Consider the following 20,144-nt stretch of genomic DNA (forward strand, 5'->3'; position numbering starts at 1 on the left):
GTCCAGTTCGCTTAGCAAAACCCTAGTTATTTTCATTGCTACTATTGCTCACAGTAGGTGCCCTGATCTGATGCACAAGCCAGTGATTCTGTTGTAGCAGTCACACTGATAATTACCCAACACTTATAATGTGTCTGTGCATGGTTAAATAAATCCATGTCATCAAAACAACGTGCACAAAACTCAGTTACGGATTCTTCACTGACAAACATTCTAACTGGGCTGCTGCTGGTTCTCTGAGCTGTATTTTAACTGAATTATTAAATACATGGATTTTTTAAAAAAAGGAGACACATGTTCCCTTTCTAATTTCTGAAGCACTATCTCATGGCAAAACATTATTATTCCATTTGTTCCAAATCAAATAATTTAATATTTTAGAAAAATACTTTTTCTTATTTAAATGAAAACAAGTAATGTAGTTTGCAAAGTAAAAGGCAGGATTTCATCTTTTAGACAAAAAAAAAACATTAAAAGAGAGAAAAGACATATTGTCTATTTAACAATCAAAACACTCCAATAAAATAAAATAAAATTGTGGTATCATAATAATGAGTTCTCTTTCAATGGTTTGCTCTGAACTAAGTTGTGTTCTTTTTGTAATAGAATGACAAATGGTTTAATTTGGTATCAAATATTCATGAGCTGCAAATGTGCTGCATCACCAGGACCGGTGCAAAATCCTAGACACTGAGGCATGGACACAGACGGAGCTAACGGAAGCGGACTTCTGCATTGGTTTTCACCATCATCGTGGACTGGTGTCAGAGAGAGAGAGAGATACAGACAGACAGACAGACAGACAGCAGATAAGACACTCTCTTCCCTAGCAATCCTGAAGTGCTGCCATGGGGAGAATAAAAGAAGAAAGAACCCGGGATATAGATTCTCATAGCTCCTTCTCAGACCAAAAAGCTAAAAGCAGATGAGACCACCATGTGACAGGAATTCCAGGGTAGTATTTCTGCATTAGAGAAGATAGTATGTGAATTGAATATTTTTTTTCCTTTAAGGTTAGAATGGCTAATTACGCTGAATCTAAATTTAAGAATGAAGTGGATTCTGACCACTCAAGGAGCAGGATGAGAAATCATCCTACATACGTATCACCCACTTGGCTGTACTGTTTGCCCCTTACATGGCAAGACTTCATGGGAAGGCAAGTCTGTGGAAATAATAAAAATTGCAACTCGAAAACCCAGCTTTATTCTGCAGGCTCTGAGAATCTTCTTAGACCTCCCTGGAGCAAATTGATTAATTTAGAATAACAGATTTCTTCTTTTAGCATCAGCCAAGTGCTTTCTATGCCACACGAGACAGCCCCTCTCTCTTCCTCTCTCTCTCTCTAGTATTTTAGTATTTTGCCTAAATACAATAGTTCAGAAGGAGAGGGGAGGACAATGTGCAGAGTCCTTTTGCTTCACAGGGGGACAGACTCCACAATTTTTCAGCTGCGATGTTTCATCATTTTCTAGAATTCACAAGTTCAGAAAAGGTTGAACACCACCCAGTGCGAGAGGCAGTCCATTAGATGAGTCCTATTCCCATCCCTGTAAGCAGCTATAAGGGTTGCCTAAGAAATCTCTAAGAACTTCACAAAATTGAAATCAACTCTTTCAAATGGCATGAAGAGTTTTCCTAACCATCTCCTGCTAGCTAAGCTCATTTGTTTTCCCTCTGGAGAGAAGAGCTCTTGCATCTAATCACACCTAATCTTTCTGCAAAGATGTTTTCCTAAAAAACCATGTAAATCAAGTTTTTGTAAATCTAATCATATGTTTTATGCATCAGGGGAACTTGGAATGTAAAGGAATCCCATGGTGCAGTCTTCTGTAAAATGAAGCTTTACTCCCTTATTATTCATTTTTGTAAATCTGAATAATTATTCATTGGGTTGAAGGAGGTATGCTTTTACTTAGGTTTTTGCATTTGGTGTCTTTCCATCTCCTATTTTCAATGAGCCCCCAAACGGGCACACATTCCACCTTTAGAGGAAGGAAACATAGCAAACATGCTCTCTGATTGTACGGTAGTCAAGACTCCAAATGCTGTACCAATAATAGATCACCATCTGATTAACAGCAGCAAAAACAAAACAAAACAAAAAGCCACAGTCGAAATCTATACTCCTAACTTGCACCATAAAGTCAGATATGCATTTCAGGCCATCCCTTTCTTCTTTCCCTTCGTTTTCCCCTTCGGAAAATACAAAAAGGCACAGAGTTCTCAATTTTAAATAGGATGGTGTCTATTAAAGCTTTATCTAGCAGGAATTCCCCACATCGAGGAACATGAAATTACTCAGCCACCAGGAATCCCAAAGAGTCTGGTTTCTGAAGATGAAGTTAGAAATGAGGGAAGGTTTACTGTTTATTCTTCTACTCAGCAGAAACCACAGGGTCCTATGGCAAGGAAAGGCTTAGCAATCAAAGCAGAGTGAAATCAGATTCCCAGCGTTTGTGCTGTAGACCTCGCTCCAAAGGGAAAATTTCTTGAGGTATGTTTCTACCTTCCATCCCCTGGGCCCCAATTAAGGGAGACATTTTGTTTTAGACATATGTTTTTTCCGTGATAAAAAAACAGGACTTCTTTCCTTCCTTCCTTGTTTCCTTCCTTCCTTCCTCCCTCCCTTCCTTCTTTCCTTCCTTCCTCCATCTAGGTGGGCAATGCAAAGGCTCTGATATTTGATAAATGTAATTATATTACCTAGAAACGTATCCTACAAGGAATTCCATGTTTTAATTTGGGAAATAGTACAAATCTTAAATTCCCAGCCTGGAGGAGTGAAATTCCATTTGGGCTAGAATCAATGGAGTAAAGGGGAAACAGCAAAGGCAGAATAAGAATATCAAATGGCTGAACACTGATATCAGCTCGAGTCCTTGGAAAAAGCCAACATATGAGCACGAAATGTTTGACTGAAAGCTCACTCAGTCAGGGCTTCACGCACTCTTGCAGGAATCCAAGAATTCCAGGCAGGGTTACGAAGTGCTTTGGTTGTCGGCAGGGGGAGCTCTAACTCTGGAAACCCGTCAGTGGTCACCGAAAGCTGCTTTCTGGGGGTCTAGAACAGAGTTCAGTCAGCACTCACTGGTCGCAGAGGTGGGTAACAAGATCCCACAGGTGATGTTGCTGAACGAGAAAAATAGGTCTCCCTCTGCAAGGTCCCTGTACTAAGAAAGCAGTTAACACCTTTGTAGAAAGAGAGGCCCCTGACTGTATAAAAGAGGGATTTTAGGAGTGAGTGACCCAAGTCTTCCTAAACCAGAAGGGCTTGGAGAAGCCCCTTCTGCCTCCCCGCTTCTCTTCCTCCGCCCCTGGACACAGCTCTGTTTCTCCATCAGGGACTGCGGTCTGACAGGCCACTCTGAAGATACATTTATCAGGGGATCCAGCCCGGGTGGTACAAGCTGCCTGTGGTTGGGGTGAACCAGATTTCTCCATGCCTTCAGTCAGCTCCAGGTCACTTCTGGGCCCCTGTTGCTCTCACTGTGGCTTTCCCGGAAGGAGAAACAGAGACTCCACTTCCCATATCCTCTGTGCTTGGTGCAGAAAACTCTGCAGAGAGAGGAAGGAAGCCGCACAAAACCTGCGTTGCACTGTACAAACCCTTCCAGCCCGTGAACTATCTGAGAAGCAGCAGGGCTCGGAGTGGCGTTTTCCAAGCTGTGTTGTATGCAGTCTTGCTGTCTCAAGGGAACTCCCAGGCATCTCTGGCAAAAAGTTCTGTGGTCACAGAGTTTGAGAGACTGTACATATTATCCATGCACTCCCCTTCCCCCACCCTTGTGGCCAGAAACCTTGTTACAAGTCCTAGGAGTTCTACAGTTCAAATGAACAAATGGAAAAAAAAATTAATTTTCTCTAACACTGCATTTCCATAATTTATCTGACCATGAAATATTTTTTCCTCTCCAGAGAGCACCTACATCCCAGGCAGCAAACTCTTTGGAGCTTTGAGAAATGCTGCACACAGATAAAAGAGCGAAGTCCTAGGGGTGAAGAAACTTGCACATTTCTGCGGATTGACTTTGAATCTAACTGTTGCTATGATTTTTGAAGAGTCCCTTAGCCTCTCTGGGCCTGTTTTCTCTTCTGTGAGGTAGAGTTCTCCAGTTCTACACATTCACATGGCTCCTGACTGGAAGGGGGACACCAGATGTTTGGATACACTGAATTCCTAAAACTTGTGCTTCTGAAGATCAAAATTGATCATACATTTATGTTGAAAGTAAGTTGTAGACTTTTGTCTATGAACAAAATGGACAAAATTATATGATCAGAGGAAGCAATATTTCTCTGTTTTTGTACTTGGTTATAAAACACACTAGTCCTGTGGCTACTTCTGTGTCTTTATCTGTCCCCTTTGATCAATCTGTGGAATAGTTGCATGCATGGTTCCCTTTGCTGCTCACGTGCAAGACTTCAAGGGTTTTGTTTTAATTCAGGAAATAAATGAACTTAAGTTCTTGAGGACATTTACCCAGAATTTTAACAGGGATTCGACAGATTGTAAGGATTTACAGGCTCCTCTGAACAACAGCAAGAACCAGAGTGCCTGCTGGTGGCAGTGAGGAGCAACATTAATGAAAGGGTGCAAGCTGGAAAGCGTACACCTGAAGGTTTATTTCTATGTAGCTCTAAGTGAAAGTGTTTGGAGTGAGCAGGTCTTTTGTGCTAGAAGGGCCTTTCTGCTGCCTCCCCAAATCCCCACCTCTCCTTCACTTGGGAATGGAATGTATTACCTTGAATACCTTTCTTTGGGGTTATTAATCAGGTGTATCAGAAAGAAGATAAGGAAATGGGGCATGAGTTTTGCAGTATGTCATTATATTGGACATCCATTTTGCTCATGGCCATCTGCATGTCCTTGTTCAACAATATTCAACAAATACAACAAATATTAACTGAGCACCTACTATGCGTTGGGCACTTATTCCCATCAAGTGGAAAATCTTCCTTCCAAACTCTGGCTCAAGTTCTGGCTCTTCTGTGGAGCCCTCCCTGTATTTCCAGCCTTCACTGATGTCTGTCAAATGCTAAGCTCTCAGACTTGAAAGTCACACAATTTAGCAGTCATTATATCCTACCTTGTTGCTGGGATTCATATGAGTCCCTAACTCGAATGTATGCTTCACAAAAGCAGAGGTTACACCGTAAGACTCTTTCCCTTGCCTGTGGTGTTTCTATAAGTACAATTCACCAAATCTCAGCAAATCACAGCAGAATTCAGGGAATCCTTCAGACAACAGGTCTCTGCACCTCAGAGTTATAGGATGTGTTTTTGAGCCAAAGGTGTATGTTGTGTGGCTTTTGCTCACAGCTGTCTGTTGTGTCTACTGTCTTTGTGTCAGTTGGCTTCAGTTAGTTTTAGAATTAGAGAGTCTGATTCTGGGCTTACATCTCACTATTTGTTATTGATAATGTTGTGCACTAAGATTTGTTGAACCCCACAGAATTAAGTGCCTTTCTGGGTGGTCTGAATTCATCTCTGAAGGCAACTTCCACTGATGTGGTCTTTTTTCTGGCTTTCTGTTTTACTGGTTTGTGGCTAATTATGAGGGTTTCAGTGAGTTCGATGTAGCCACAGATGGCACCAGCACCCCAGGTGGCCTAGAAGAGGATTCATGGGACTGTGGGGTCTGGGCTCCTTCAGAAGGACGGGCAGGGAAGTGAGTGCTGTGGGTGTGGACGTTGGTCTCTGCCCCTATCCCTCCTCTCCCAGCATCTTTAGCCCACCTTGGGTTGTTCCATCTATCCCAGAGTACAACGTGGGTGTTCCCTCCTATGAGGTTACTGCTAAAGTAAGTTGGTGTCTGATAAGTGTTACAAGGGGACCGCTCCCAAGAGTACGTTTGCATAAAACACTGATCTTGAATATCTGGAGGTCCAGCCTGACTTGGCTGGTTCTTCCCATTTCTCTCAAATTGTAACCTTTGCCCAACATTTTTACAATATACAAAATGTACAATATACAGAATACTGTCATGCACAGTGTCAGCTGAGCTATAAAGCAGCCAGGTGGAGTGGGGAAGTGGTGGGGAGGCGGGGCCAGACGACTTGCATAAACAGTGAGTGTGCAGAAGCGGTGGCAGGGCCAGAATTGGCTCTTCGGACTCCCCCTGCCCTGTCTTCTGCTTTCTGTTGTGGTTATTGGTGGACACGTCCCTCATCCTCATAGCCTCTAATATTGGACTGCTATCCAGTCTATAAACCCGGGGCTGATAGCAATAGCTTCCATGTATTTAGTACTTGCTATATATGAGGAATTGTACACATATCATCCCATTGACTTATTCTCTTCAAGTCCCTATAAGAACATACCATAGACTGGGCAGCTTATAAACAGCAGAAATTTATCTCTCAGAGTTCTAGAGGCTGAGAAGTCCAAGATCAAGGCACTGGCAGCTTCCATGTCTGCTGAAAGCCTGCCTCCTGGTTCATAGCCAGACAGCCGTCTTCTCAGCTGTGTTCTCAGGTGGCTGAGAGGGCAAGAGATCTGTCTGGGGTCTCTTCCCTAAGGGCACTCACCCCATTCATGAGGGCTCCACCCTCATGCCCTAATCACCTCCCAAAGGCCTTGCCTCCAAAAATCATCACCTTAGGGATTGGATTTCAACATATAAATTGTGTGGGGACACGATCATTTAGTCTATAGAACTTATTTAACACTCACAAGAACCCCAGTGGCATCTGTTGTTATCCCATTTTGTGATGGAGCTTAGAGCAAGGTTTTAGGATCACTGATTGTTGCTGCTTGGGTTGAAAGCCATGTTTTGTCTGTTTTAAGCCCATGATTGTTCACAGTTTCTGCATTGGTTATTGAGAAATTTAAATAAGAAAACTTAAATATCCTGCATGGTGTCATACTCACCCATGGTAAGCTCACAATAAACACTAGCTCTTTCTCTTCTTTCCCTTGAGTCTAGGGACCTAATCGCGACCCTCCCTCCCTCCATGGTGATATTACCTATAGCGTAAGTTGGTTTTTGATAACTGTTCATTGAGTTAAATGGAAATCAAAGCTCAGAGTGAGGAAATCAGTTTGCTTTCTGAAGCAGATGAAGGAAATAAACAAAGAACCAGGCAGCCATGTTGCAAAGGTTGCTGGCATCTAGGCTGGAACACAGCGAGACCAGAGGTGTGACTTTGATTCACAATCACTGTCCCCTGGTTCTCCTCCTACCTCTCTGGCTGCCCCTGCTTACTCTCCTTTGCAGGCTTCTGTTCACAGCCCTGGCTCCCTTCCTGCTGACCCATTTCTGTTCCCAACACCAATCCAGCTTGAAGCCCTGCTCTTTGTATATAGCACATTCTGTGCTCAATTCATTATTCCATCATCCCTCTTAGCTGTTTTGTGTTTTAAGCTCACTTGAACCATTTCAAGTAATGATGGCTTTATTGTAAGGATACAAATGTGAAAGAACCAGTTAAAGCTGAAACAAACAAAAAAACAGAAAAAACAAAAACAAAGTCAGGCCTCAGGAGACAAGAAACAATGGTGGGTAATGAAAGGTGGGACCCAGAGCAGCTGTTGCAACACTGACATCAGGCGTTATGTGCTTTTAGCCTGGTTGCCACTGTTAACCTTACACAGCTATCTTCCAGGGTCTGCCTTGCTTTATTCTTGCTACTGAGAGGTATAAGAAGGGTGAAGACATGGCAGACACCATAGCCTCCTTAACTATTTATCTTAATAAATGCCAACACTTTGTACCCATTTTGCCAAACCCAGACTCTGGAATTCACCCTGACATCCCCAGCTCTTCCACTTCAGTGGTTACCTCCTTCTCTTGATTCCAAATATCAGTGCAGTAGTTGGGCCTCAGTGTGGGTCCGGTACCCCTCCTCCATGCTCCAAAAGCATCTCAGACATGAACCAGGCACCACTTATTATCCTGTTATAATTGTTGCCCTACTAGCAAGTCTCTGGGAGCCTTTAACCTCCATCCCTAGCATGCTGCCTGATGCTGTAGGCACCTAAGAAGGTTTCTTGCATGAATGGGATGGAATGAGGGAATGGATGGAAGGAAAAGGCCAGTGATTGTCTCTCCCCGTAACTACTGCTTGTGCTTAGAAATGCTACCAATTACCTGAAATGCATGTGCCAATGGAGAGAGCAAACGAGGAATGGTTGGACCCGTAGAGCTCCATTTTTATCCACTGAAGAATTCCAAACACAAATGGTGTTGACACACTTCGTTCATTACTGCCACAGCAGATATCTGGGGCAGTGGCAAACTTCCAAGGACTCAGTTTCTGGTCACTGTGATTAGAATTGAATATTTGATGTGCTGGGTGCCATGATATGCTCCTTAGGGGAAGGGTAGACCTTGTGCTTAGCAACACAGTCAAGTCCTGATGTTTCCAATCATTTCTACTTTCTATCAGGCCCCTTGGCTGAAGGATTTGGGGCAGGGCGGCAAGGCAGGAGGATAGAGAAGGAGCAGAGGGGAGAGGAATGGCCTTCTCCTAAAACAACAATTGATTTGAAATATAAAACATCTTATTGATAAAAGCAAAGCCTAGACGGAAGGAAGCAGTTTGCTATAGCACACTATTTGACAAAAATCATGTGCATCTGTTTAGCACAATATACAACATAATGACAGCAATCTTCCCTGTTTGTATCTATTCATCTGATTATACAGAGTAACAATTCTTTTAGTTACACATTTATTTACCCAGGGATTTTTTTAATGGATAATAAGTTAGTAAATCAGATAGCATGTGTTCTGGATAATACTTTAGTAAACTGTCTACCACATAAGACAGTTGCCATTCACATTTTATATAATATCTGATGTTCTGTTAATACCCATAGCACAATGCGAGGCTATGAACAGCTCTTCAAGAAGGACAAAGCAGATTTTAATGATTATTTAATACTGTTTGATCTAGACGTATATTATGTTGAAAAGCTACAGATTTCAGTCCTTCAGTGCACCACAGATGTAACAAGAAGTGCGGGCATATTTGAAATAGAATCCAGTGGCCTTTTGATGCAGTTGCCATGGCTAATTGTGCTAAAGTTTCGTGTCTTTGACCCAAAGATACATTATGAGCTTTTTCTAATTGGTGAAAACCAAACTTGAACCCCAATGTGTATATATCTTTTCATGGCAAAATAATGAATGTTAAGGAAGAGAAGAGGATAGTATTTAAATTAGGCCATTGAAATATGATGATGAAAATGTAAAGGATTCTCTCTTCCTGAAGTGAACACAGAAGTCAACAAAATTTCAAATCCATTCCAGAATCTAGGAAATCTTACTGTCTAAGACTTGAATTGAAGATGAGAAAAGAACACTGCTAAGGAGAAGGGCTCAACACTTCTTACCTCTCCCACCCCTGTGTCAGGCAGCCAGGAAAGGGCTGTTGCTGGAAGGCTCACAACATGCAAGGACAACCTCTGGCTTCCCTAGCAATGCGGACTTGCTGACTTTCACTTCCTCACAAGCTCATAAGCTTCTCAAGGTTGTTAAGGTGAGATCTGTTGAGGTCTTAAGAGCACATTATATACCTTATTTTAAAGAAAACTCTTTGGATCAGATTCCCATTGCACACTACATGTTAGCAAAATTAGGTTTGTTTTAGAGTATTAAAAAAATTGAAAATATATAGGGAAAGAACCTTACCTTAATGAGTATCTGCTACTTACCAAGCATTTTCTATATATTTTTCATATAATAGTTACAATGACATTACAAAGTAGGTATTGTTTCCTTCTCCAGACAAGGAAATGGGATTTATTTATGGTATTATGTATTTATACTATCAAAGTATAGTTAATATACAATATTATATTAGTTTCAGGTATATAACATAGTGATTTGATATTTACATTCTTTAGAATGTGATCACCACAGGAAGTCTTATGATCATCTGTTACCATATAAAGTTATTATGATAATAATGACTATTTTTACCTCTTAATCACCTTCACCTTTTTTCATTACCTACCCACTTACTTCCCCTCTGGCAACCATCAGTTTGTTTTTCATATATATGAGTCTGTTTCTGTTTTGTTTTATTTTTAGATTTCATATGTAAGTGAAATCATACAATATTTGTCTTTCCTTAGTTTATTTCACTTAGCATAATATCCTCTAGGTCCATCCATATTATAAATGGCCAGATTTCATCCTTTTTAATGGCTGGGTAATATTCCATTGTGTATCTGTACCACATCTTTTTTATTTCTTTGTCTATTGATGGACACTTAGGTTGCTTTGATAGCTTAGCTATTGTAAACAATGCTGCAGTGACCTTAGGGTGCATCTACCTTGTTGAATTTATGTTCTTGTTTTCAATGAGTAAATACCCAGAAGTGGAATTGCTGGATCATATGGTAGTCCTATTTTTAATTTTTTAAAAAATATTTTTTTTATTTATTTTTAGAGAGGGGAAAAGGGAGGGAGAAAGAGAGGCAGAGAAACATCAATGTGTGAGAGAAAGACTGGCTGCCTCTTGCATGCCCCAACCAGGGACCTGGCCTGCAACCCAGGCATGCGTTCTGACAGGGAATCAAACCTGCAACCCCTCGGTTCACAGGCAGGTGCTCAAGTCATGAGCCACATCAGCCAGGGCTATTTTTAATTTTTTGAGGCATCTCCATATCATTTGCCATAATGGATAATGACTGCACTAATCCGTAATCCCACCAACAGTGCAAAAGGATTCCCTTTTCTCCACATCCTTGCCAACACCTATTATTTGTTGCTTTTTTGATAATAGCCATTTTGACAAGTTTGACGTGATATCTCATTGTGGGTTTTTAAAATTATTTATTTATTTATTTATTGGTTGGTTTATTCATTTATTTTTAGAGAGAGGGGAAAGGAGAAAGAAAGGGAGAGAAACATCACTGTGTGGTTGCCTCTCACTGGGGACCTGACATGCAACATAGTCGTTTGCCCTGACTGGGAATCGAACCAGTGACACTTGGTTCATTGTGGTTTTGATTTGCATTTCCCTGATTATTAGTGATGTTGAGCATCTTTTCATATGTCTGTTGGCCATCTGTACGTCTTCTTTGGGGAAATAAGATTTAAATTTGCACAATTAATCGAGGCCAGGGCCAGTCTCTGAACCCAGCACCAGCTGACTCTAAAGGTTGCGCAGTTCCTCTGTACTACAGTGCCTCAAGCAGTACTATGCCTTGGGAGTTAAAAACACACCACTACTCCTGTTTTACCCCAGAGAATCTGAAGAAATTGGTCTGGGCTGATGCCAGGGCATCAGTGATTATACCAAACAGCTAGGGTTAAGAATCACTGGGTTATAACCCACAAAGTTACAATCCCACTATAATTCACATATATGTACCTGAACCATATAGGTCACAATGAACAAATATCATGACATCTATACTGAGGGACATGCTAGAAAAAGTGGATGTCCTCAAACACAATTAATTATCAATTTTTTCTATGAACTCCTCATGAATTAGGAATTTCATAGAGAAATTTCAAACTGTATTGGCCTTTTACGTTTTATTTAATTTTTCATTCCAGTTCAACAAGCATCTCAAGATGTTTTCAATAAGTTTATTGACCTACATTCTGGTAGGAACTCAAGAAAGGAAATGATCGAATGAAGTTGTATCTTTGACCACAATGTCAAAAATTGGGTTAAAGTTTATAACTTAGACATTTCAAGTAATAAATTTCTTGTGTTCTTTTTCATGATCTCAAAACTCTTATTTGGGACGTCCGGTCAAGATGGAGGTGTAGGTAAACACACTTTGCCTCCTTGCACAACCATAAGAAGGATCACAACTAACCTAAAAAACAACAACAACAACAAAAACCCCACAGCATTGCCAGAAAGTAGAACTATATGGAAATCTGACAGCCAGGGATTTAAAGAAGCCATATTTATCCACTGGGGCAGAGAGGACATGGTGTGGCAGGGTGGGCAGCATAACGGATGGTTCCACATTCACAGGTGGTGGGTAAAAATTGGAGGGTATACCCTGGAAGTAAGTGATCCCAGCCCCAGGCCAGACCACACAGCCTAGGGTTCCAGCACCAGGAAGATAAACCCCCATTACCTCTGGCTGTAAAAACCAATGGAGGTTGGGACAGCAGAAGAAACTGCTGGATTTTCACTGCTTAAAGGGTCCACATGCCCTTAGATGGTATGCAAACCCCAGGGCAGCAACTGGAAGGGCACTAATTGCATATGGGAAGTGGGTGAAGTGACTGGAAACAGGGTGAGTGCCAGGCAAATCACCAGAAGCCAGGCAGTGTCATTGTCCCTCTCTGAGCCCCCCACACCACAAAGTGGTAAAGCAGATGGCCTCACCATGGCAATTACCTAAGGCTCTGCCCCATGCAATTTACAGATGCCTTTGCTACATAGGCCATGCTACAAAGACAAGGAGTAAAAACAGTTCTACCTAATACATAGAAACAAACACAGGGAGGCTGCCAAAGTGAGGAGACAAAGAAATATGGCCCAAATGAAAGAACAGAACAAAACCCCAGAGAAAGACTAAACTAAATTAAACAGACAGTGCCAATTTATCAGATGCAGAGTGCAAAACACTGGTGATAATGGTGCTCAAAGAACTCATAGAGTTTGGCAGTAAATAAATAAATAAATAATAAAGGAAGAAATGAAGGTTACACAAAGTGGAATAAAGAAAAATATACAGGGAACCAACAGTGAATGAAAGGAAACTGGGATTCAGATCAATGATTTGGCACAAAAGGAAGACAAATATTCAACCAGAGCAGAAAGAAAAAACAAGAATGCAAAAAAAATGAGAAGAGGCTTAGGAACTTCTGGGACAACTTTAAAAGTACCAACATCCAAATCATAGGGGTGCCAGAAGAAGAATAGAAAGAGCAAGAAATTGAAACTTATTTGGAAAAATAATGAAAGAAAACTTCTCTAATTTTGGCAAACAAAATAACATACAGGTCTAGGAAGCACAGGGAGTCCCAAACAAGTTGGATGCAAAGAGGACCACACCAAGACACATCATAATTAAAATGCCAAAGGTTCAAGATAAAGAGAGAATCTTAAAAGCAACAAAGAAAAGCAGACAATTATCTACAAAGAAGTTCCCATAAGACTGTCAGCTGATTTCTCAAAAGAAACTTTTCAGGCAGGAAGGGACTGGCAAGAAGTATTCAAAGTGATGAAAAGCAAGGACCTACAACCAAGATTACTCTATCCAGCAAAGCTATCATTTATAATGGAAGGACAGATAAAGTGCTTCCCAGACAAGGTAAAGCTAAAGGAGTTCATCATCACCAAGCCCTTATTATATGAAATATTAAAGGGACTTAGTTAAGAAAAAGAAGATTAAAACTATGAACGTTAAAATGACAAACTCACAACTATCAACAACTGAATTTATGAAACAAAAACAAACTAAGCAAGCAACTAGAACAGGAGCAGAATCATAGATATGAAGATCCAACTGGGAGGGGGAAGGGGCAGAATGGGGAGAAAGGTATAGGGTTTAAGAAGCACAATTGGTAGGTACAAAATAGAGAGGGGGACATTAACAATAGTATAGGAAAAGGTGAAACCAAAGAACTTACACATACAACTCATGGACACGAACTAAGTTATGTGTGTGTGGGGGGGAGGTGGATTGCTGGAGGGAAGGGGGTACCAGGTGGAGGAGGCAAGGGGGAAAAATCAGGACAATTGTAGTAGCATAATCAATAAAATATACTTTAAAAACAAACAAACAAAAAACCCTCTTACTTGTTTGTTTCAATAACTAGAGTCTGGCTATTTGCCTGGCAAGTTGTTCTGGTATTGCAGTTGTCTGTTCTGTAGATGAGAAATGGTAAAACCTAAATGATATTAAATGTGGACTTATAATTGAATTGGAACTAACTTTTTCATGGAACTTTTGCTTTTGGCGGGCTGTGGGCACTTTCTTTTTACACATTAATACCATTACTTTCCCTCAAGCTAGGCGGGCTATTCATGAGGCAAAAAAAGTCTTCAACCCCTACAAGCCTTCTCCCTACCCCAAACGACAACAATGCACTCATAACCTAAGAGTTAAATGATGTAAGCAATATGGTTGTGGTTAGAACTATTAATGCTTTCTGCATGAAATTTTCCAAAATACTAACAATGGCCATCCCTGTTGATTAGAGGTACATGTAAAAAAATATCTAAACCAAACTCCAAAACTCTTTGAGTTTTTAAAAACTGTTTATATCGGTGGTCCTGTTTATTTTCTTCTAAGACATAGGCTCTGAGTCATTTTCAGGAGTCTTTTTCTTTCCTTCTTTTTATTTTTTAAAACATTTGCATCTTAGTTCATGACTTGCTCTAATAAAAGCCTTTTATTTTAAACCTATGGGAGTAGAGATTAAAAACACTAGAATTTTTGCTGAAAATCCCAGAGCTTTTTCAGACTTGAATTTCTTTGAAAAACTGTATAGGTGTGTGTGTGTGTGTGTGTGTGCGTGTGTGTGTGTGTGTGTTTTAAAACTTGATTCTGATTCCAGTTTACATTGAAGAAATAAAAGCTGAAGTATTATGTGTGGTTTAAAAAGGCAGAAGATAAGCGAAAAAAGGAAGTTTAATTCTAGCAAAAAGCTTTCAACATCACACAGTGTCAGGATTACAGGCATTGCAGCTAGAATGCCTGTGGTTGATCCTGGTCATGTGGCCTGGACTAGTCACTTCACCTCAATTTCTTAATCTACAGAAGGGAACTAATATATGCTAACTTCCGGATAGAGTGCTGTGAAGATTAAATAAGTGAATATATGGAAAATGCTTAGGACATTGCCTGGCACATGGACCACATTTTGAGTGCTCAGTATGTGATTGCTGTTATTATTTTTATTACTATTATTATTATTATCATTATAGGTAGAATAAAGACTTAGATCAATGGCAGAGCTAGTAAAATTGCACAAAGTCTAATGTAGATAGTCTATGTTTTAAAATACATTTTTCTCTCTTTTTACTGAGTTTTTCTACCGAGAAGGGAGCTCGCAGGGGCAGGGAGTGGGGAGTGGAGAGTGACCAGTGCCTTTCCTTATTTCGGTGCCACACAAAACTCTGTGGTTTGGTTTCTATCTCTGGATGCAGCCCTGGGAACTTCAACAGGCACCAAAAACACTTTCAGAGTTATGTCCCAGTGACCAGCAGTTTACGTTCCTGGCCAAGACTGTAACCTAGGATTTTAGCAAGAAACCATACTCTGAGGCTGGACTTAGAAAATACAAAGATTTTTTACATTGGGCAGTAGAGGGGTTGCAGCCTATTATCTTCTCTCCATCCCTCCTCTCTTTCCTCTTCCCTCCTCCCTTCTTTCCTTTCCTTTTCTTTCTCTCTCTCTCTTTCCTTTCCTTTCCTTTCCTTTCCTTCCTTCCTTCCTTCCTTCCCTTTCCTTCTCATTCTCTTTCTTTTAAAAAATTACCAGTTCTAAAAGTAATCTTATATAAACTTGCATATTTGCCTACTGGTCAATGAAAAGCATTGCATAAGAAGAAAATAAGTAATAAGAAGTTAATTTTGTTGCTGTTTAGCAAATAGCACTTACTACATGCTCAGTATTTGTGTTCTGCTGCCTGATACTGACTAGTATTGTGGGGCCTCCCTTGGAGACATACGCCGCCCTTGAAATGTGCCCAAATTTTAGTTCCCCAGTTTTCTTCCCCTCCTCTTAGTCCTCAGGGAATGATCCTTTAGCCTGCTACAGAATGTGGAATGTGTGTGTGTGTGTGTGTGTGTTGGGGGGTGGGGTGACGTGGGGTGACGTGGGGTTGGGGTTAAGAGAGAGAGAGAGAGAGAGAGAGAAATTGCTGCTGGCTGTTTCCCCTAAGATTTCTTCCCCTGTCCCAGCTTAGAGATCTCCTCAGAGGCCCTAGCCTTTGAAAGAATGCATCTATTGTACCTCTATCAGCTTTAACTTAACTACTGCATTAGATTACGACATTTCCTAGCAAAATTAAATAGAATAAAAATTACTTTCAAAAATGCTTCTCATGACTTCCCTTAGAACTTGTACCACATTCTGAGTGTGTGCAGTTAACTACAAGGCATTCTTTCTTTGGCTGTAAGTTCAGATGTCTTGTCTTCATTATAGAACAGCCCCATGCAAGTCCCAAATTGCTCATATTTCACTTTTATGTCTTTTGATTCACTTAGTATATTATTCTTCAATCATTTATTCAAATTCTTAACTAAATTTCCTTTAACTTTTGCCTCCATACCTTGGTATCTCCTCTGCCTTAAAGCTACTACTCGTTTTCTTCTTGAAGAAATGCAATAGGCCCTAAATGATTCTGATTCCTTCTTATATTTGCCCAATTATCAATTTTCTTTTTAATGATTTCCAGTTCTAGGCTTGTCACCTACCATAGGTTAGAGAAACTTATATGTCATTGCCCACGTTTTTGTAGAGCACTGGTAAGTCCGGTGAATCATAATTAAGTCATCATACCAGGAACCAAGAAAAAGGGGTTAAAAATGTTGGATGAAATCTTCTTATATTGGAATACAGATATTAGGATCTGGCTGTATCTCAGGAATAAATTACATTTGTCTAGACATTTTCTAGATGAAGAAACCAAAGACCCAGAGGTTACTTTTTTCAGCAAGTGACATGGGACCAGTTACTGGTAAAGTTAAAACTAAAGTCTAAGCCTCCTGACATCTCTTCATATAGCACTTCTCTCTTCCTTCCTTCTTTCTTCCTTCCCTCTCTCCTTCTCTTTCCCACTCCCTCCCTCTCTCCCTGCCTCCCTTTCTCCCTTCTTCCTTCCTGTAATATTTATTCATACCTACTATATACTTGTTTCATAATAAACAAGGAACCAATAATGATTTATTTTTGGAGTAAAAAGCCTGGGCAACATATGGTCTGAATACTAGGAGAGCCCTAAATAGGCACACGGAAACAGAATGTTTGAAAGAGGAGCTACCCTGGAAAATCTGGTTTGTGTGGCCATTGTCCCTACAGCATAGCACTCTCGACGTATCACACACCACACCACCCTTACTGGGTTACCTCCGAATCCTGAACCAAAACAAGGCAAAAGGAACCAAAGGACAATAAGAAAGTACACACGCACTTTCAAACCCATGCACAGTGGTGGAGCTGCCTCAGATGTAATTCTGCAGACAATTAGTACTCTGACATTTTGGCAACATTTCCAGGCATTTCCATAAATCCCTCTTTTGATATTTCTTCCTTCCAGCTCAGCAAAACAGTCACATTTTTCTAGGCTTCAGACAAACAATAGTGTCCAAATGATATTTAAGACCCCTCTCCCTCCACCGGCAAACGGAGGCTCAACTAGGCTGGGAGAAGGGAAGGTCACCATATGCCCTGAGCTCTTTGTGCGCAACCTGGCTGCTATTTCATCGCTGCCTGCGCCTCTTTATTTTACTTTGGGAGACAAGGGCTTGACTAAAACACACAAAGGAGATTTAGGATTAAGCCTCATCTTCTCTCTCCCCAACCTGTGACATCTTTCATGCTAACAAAGGTAGGAGGAGCTGAAGAGAAAGACGGGGCTAATGGGAGGAGGTCGGGAGGAAACCGGGCAGACAATAGGGGGGAGGGGAGAGGGCGATCTCTTTGAAACTTGCTGTCCCTCTCACCCTCGTTTTGTCTTCATCACACAGAAGCACCATCTGTTCACAGACCTGACGCGTTTGCATTTGTTTCCCATTCGGTAACAGCTTATGTAAGAAGCAGCTTATGAAGTGAGCAAATGTGCCACCGACGGATCAGCGACGGTACTTTGTTCATGTCCCTTAAAACTTGAGAGGAGAAGCAAGCTCTATGCGGTGCTGATCGTCCCCGACTCCCCCCGCGCTCTGCTTGGATCGGCACCTCCTGACTTCGGTTAGCTAAAGCCTCTCAGTGTTTAGGCATCTCATTTATACCATATTTTAAAGTGCTCATAAGTGATGTTTTCAACAATATTTTTTTCTAGTGTGCTAGCCCAATTGGAACATAAACAACTTGAGAACAGAGAATTTACTGTCGATATCTTGCCGTATTCCTTTTCCTCTGGTTAACCACAGAGTCCACTCTATAATACACTGACATTCTGGCAAAATTTCCAGGCATTCTGTTACATATGTAGACTTACTTGATCATACTTTCAAAACTAATATGTGGGAATAAATCACAGGAGAAATGGCTTAAACACCAAATTCTCACCTTTTGCTATTTCAACAATAAATAAATATATATATATATATATATATATATATATATTTATACACACACACACACACACACACACACACACACACACTGTCTTTGACTCTTATAGGCATCCTTGAAGAAATGATCCAGATAGGACAATCTTCACGCTAAGCCATGGTACGTCTCATTATGAGTCTCTGATATGCAAAGAGGGCCACATATCATTCCATGGAGTTGATATATTCAATATTACATCCCAAATATCATTGGCCTAAAATTTTTAGTTATTTAAACTTTTTCAGTTATAAATAATGCTGGGTCAACATCTTTGAGCGTGAAGCTTTTTCTGTTTTTAGAATTATTTTCTTAGACTACATTGCAAGAAGTAGAATTACAAAATCAAATTTGTGACATTTTGAATTTAATCTTCAAACTCTACCACTTAACAAAAGTTTACTGTTTTGAGGAGGAATATGAATGTTAGGGCCACTGATTCATCATTGCATTTGTACGTTTTTACCCACATTTATTGACTAGCCTTGGCACATCACTTAACTAGAGTTTTCATATGTCAAAATTTAATGTTGGACTTACCAGAAATATTTTTAAGATACAGGAATGTAAATTTCTCTTAAACTGATTCCTTATTACCCTTAGGAATTCAATGAACACTTAAACACTCTGATAGAGAATATGAGTGATCAGTTAGATACTTTAAATTTGAATGTATTATTCTGACATTATAATATATTGTGTACAGACCATAAATTGCCAAGGCATCAAATTACAAAAATGTAATAAAGAAATGTCAGATTTTAAACTCTAAGTGTCAAAAATAAATAATTATACAGTGCCTTTTTTTAAAAAAGAGCCAAATTTAACTCATATAATTTTTGAACCTATTTCACACATTCCTTGAAAAATGTTACTGTGTTTTTAAAATTTAAATTGGCCCTGGCTGGCGTGGCTTAGTTGGTTGGGCATCATCCTGCAAACTGAAAGTTCACCAGTTTGATTGCTGGTCAGGACACATTGTAGGTGCGTGCAGGAGGCCACTGATGGATGTTTGTGTTTCACATTGATGTTTCTCTCCCTGTCTTTCCCTCTCCCTTCCTCTCTCTCTAGAATCAATAAAAGAAAAATAATTTAAATTTAAATTAAATTCGTGGAACAGGAAATCTCAGAATGCCCATTTTAAATTGAAATTGTTATGTAGATTTTAAGAGTTAATAGAAATTGAACTACTTGCAACACAAACTTTTTCTTGGGTAATGCACCTAATTGTCTTGTGTTAACACACACTGCTTGGTTAATAATTTCTCTTTCATTTTTCTTGAGCATAAACATTCCCTTGTTTAAATGGAGCTTTTTTTATTCTTCAGTCAGAATTATCTGCTTAGAAAATATGTCCACAGGTGAACTTTAGTGAAATAACACAGAGACCAGGTTTTTAACCACAGATGCGCAGCTGGGTCACTGGGTCTCAGAGCCTGTGAGAACTGCTGGCACGTGATCATGCTATTGATAAGCATAAAATCCTTCAACTTCTCACAGGAGGGCTTTGGCCATGCCAGTGTAAATGTTATGCTCATTAGTGTAATACTTCCCAAATATCAGACTGAAGATGAAGCTGGCCCTTGGGCAAGACTGTGAATTTTCATTAAACTTTGTATTTCCCACAACCTGACTTTTCTTGGATCTGTTCTAATTTCTTTTGCATTCTGAGTCCACGCTGGCGTGTATGACTGAGGTAGGGTTACGCAGAGCTGGGTGAGTTGTCTGTACAGGGTGAGGAAGTATGGATAGCGTTCAACCATCCCTGACCAGGGCTTACAGCACTTTACACAGGAGGAGATCAGACGTGTCCCTAAAGTTTTGTCTATATCAGTTCAGAGTGTAAATGCAGTGACTCCAGCTGCTTGGGGAGTTATGGGAGCCCAGAATTCCCTCTTGGTATCACTCACAAACCCATAGACTTCTTTTACTT

The sequence above is a fragment of the Furipterus horrens genome, unplaced genomic scaffold (assembly GCF_987537825.1).
Source record: "Furipterus horrens unplaced genomic scaffold, mFurHor1.1.pri manual_scaffold_1, whole genome shotgun sequence".
NCBI lineage: Eukaryota > Metazoa > Chordata > Mammalia > Chiroptera > Furipteridae > Furipterus > Furipterus horrens.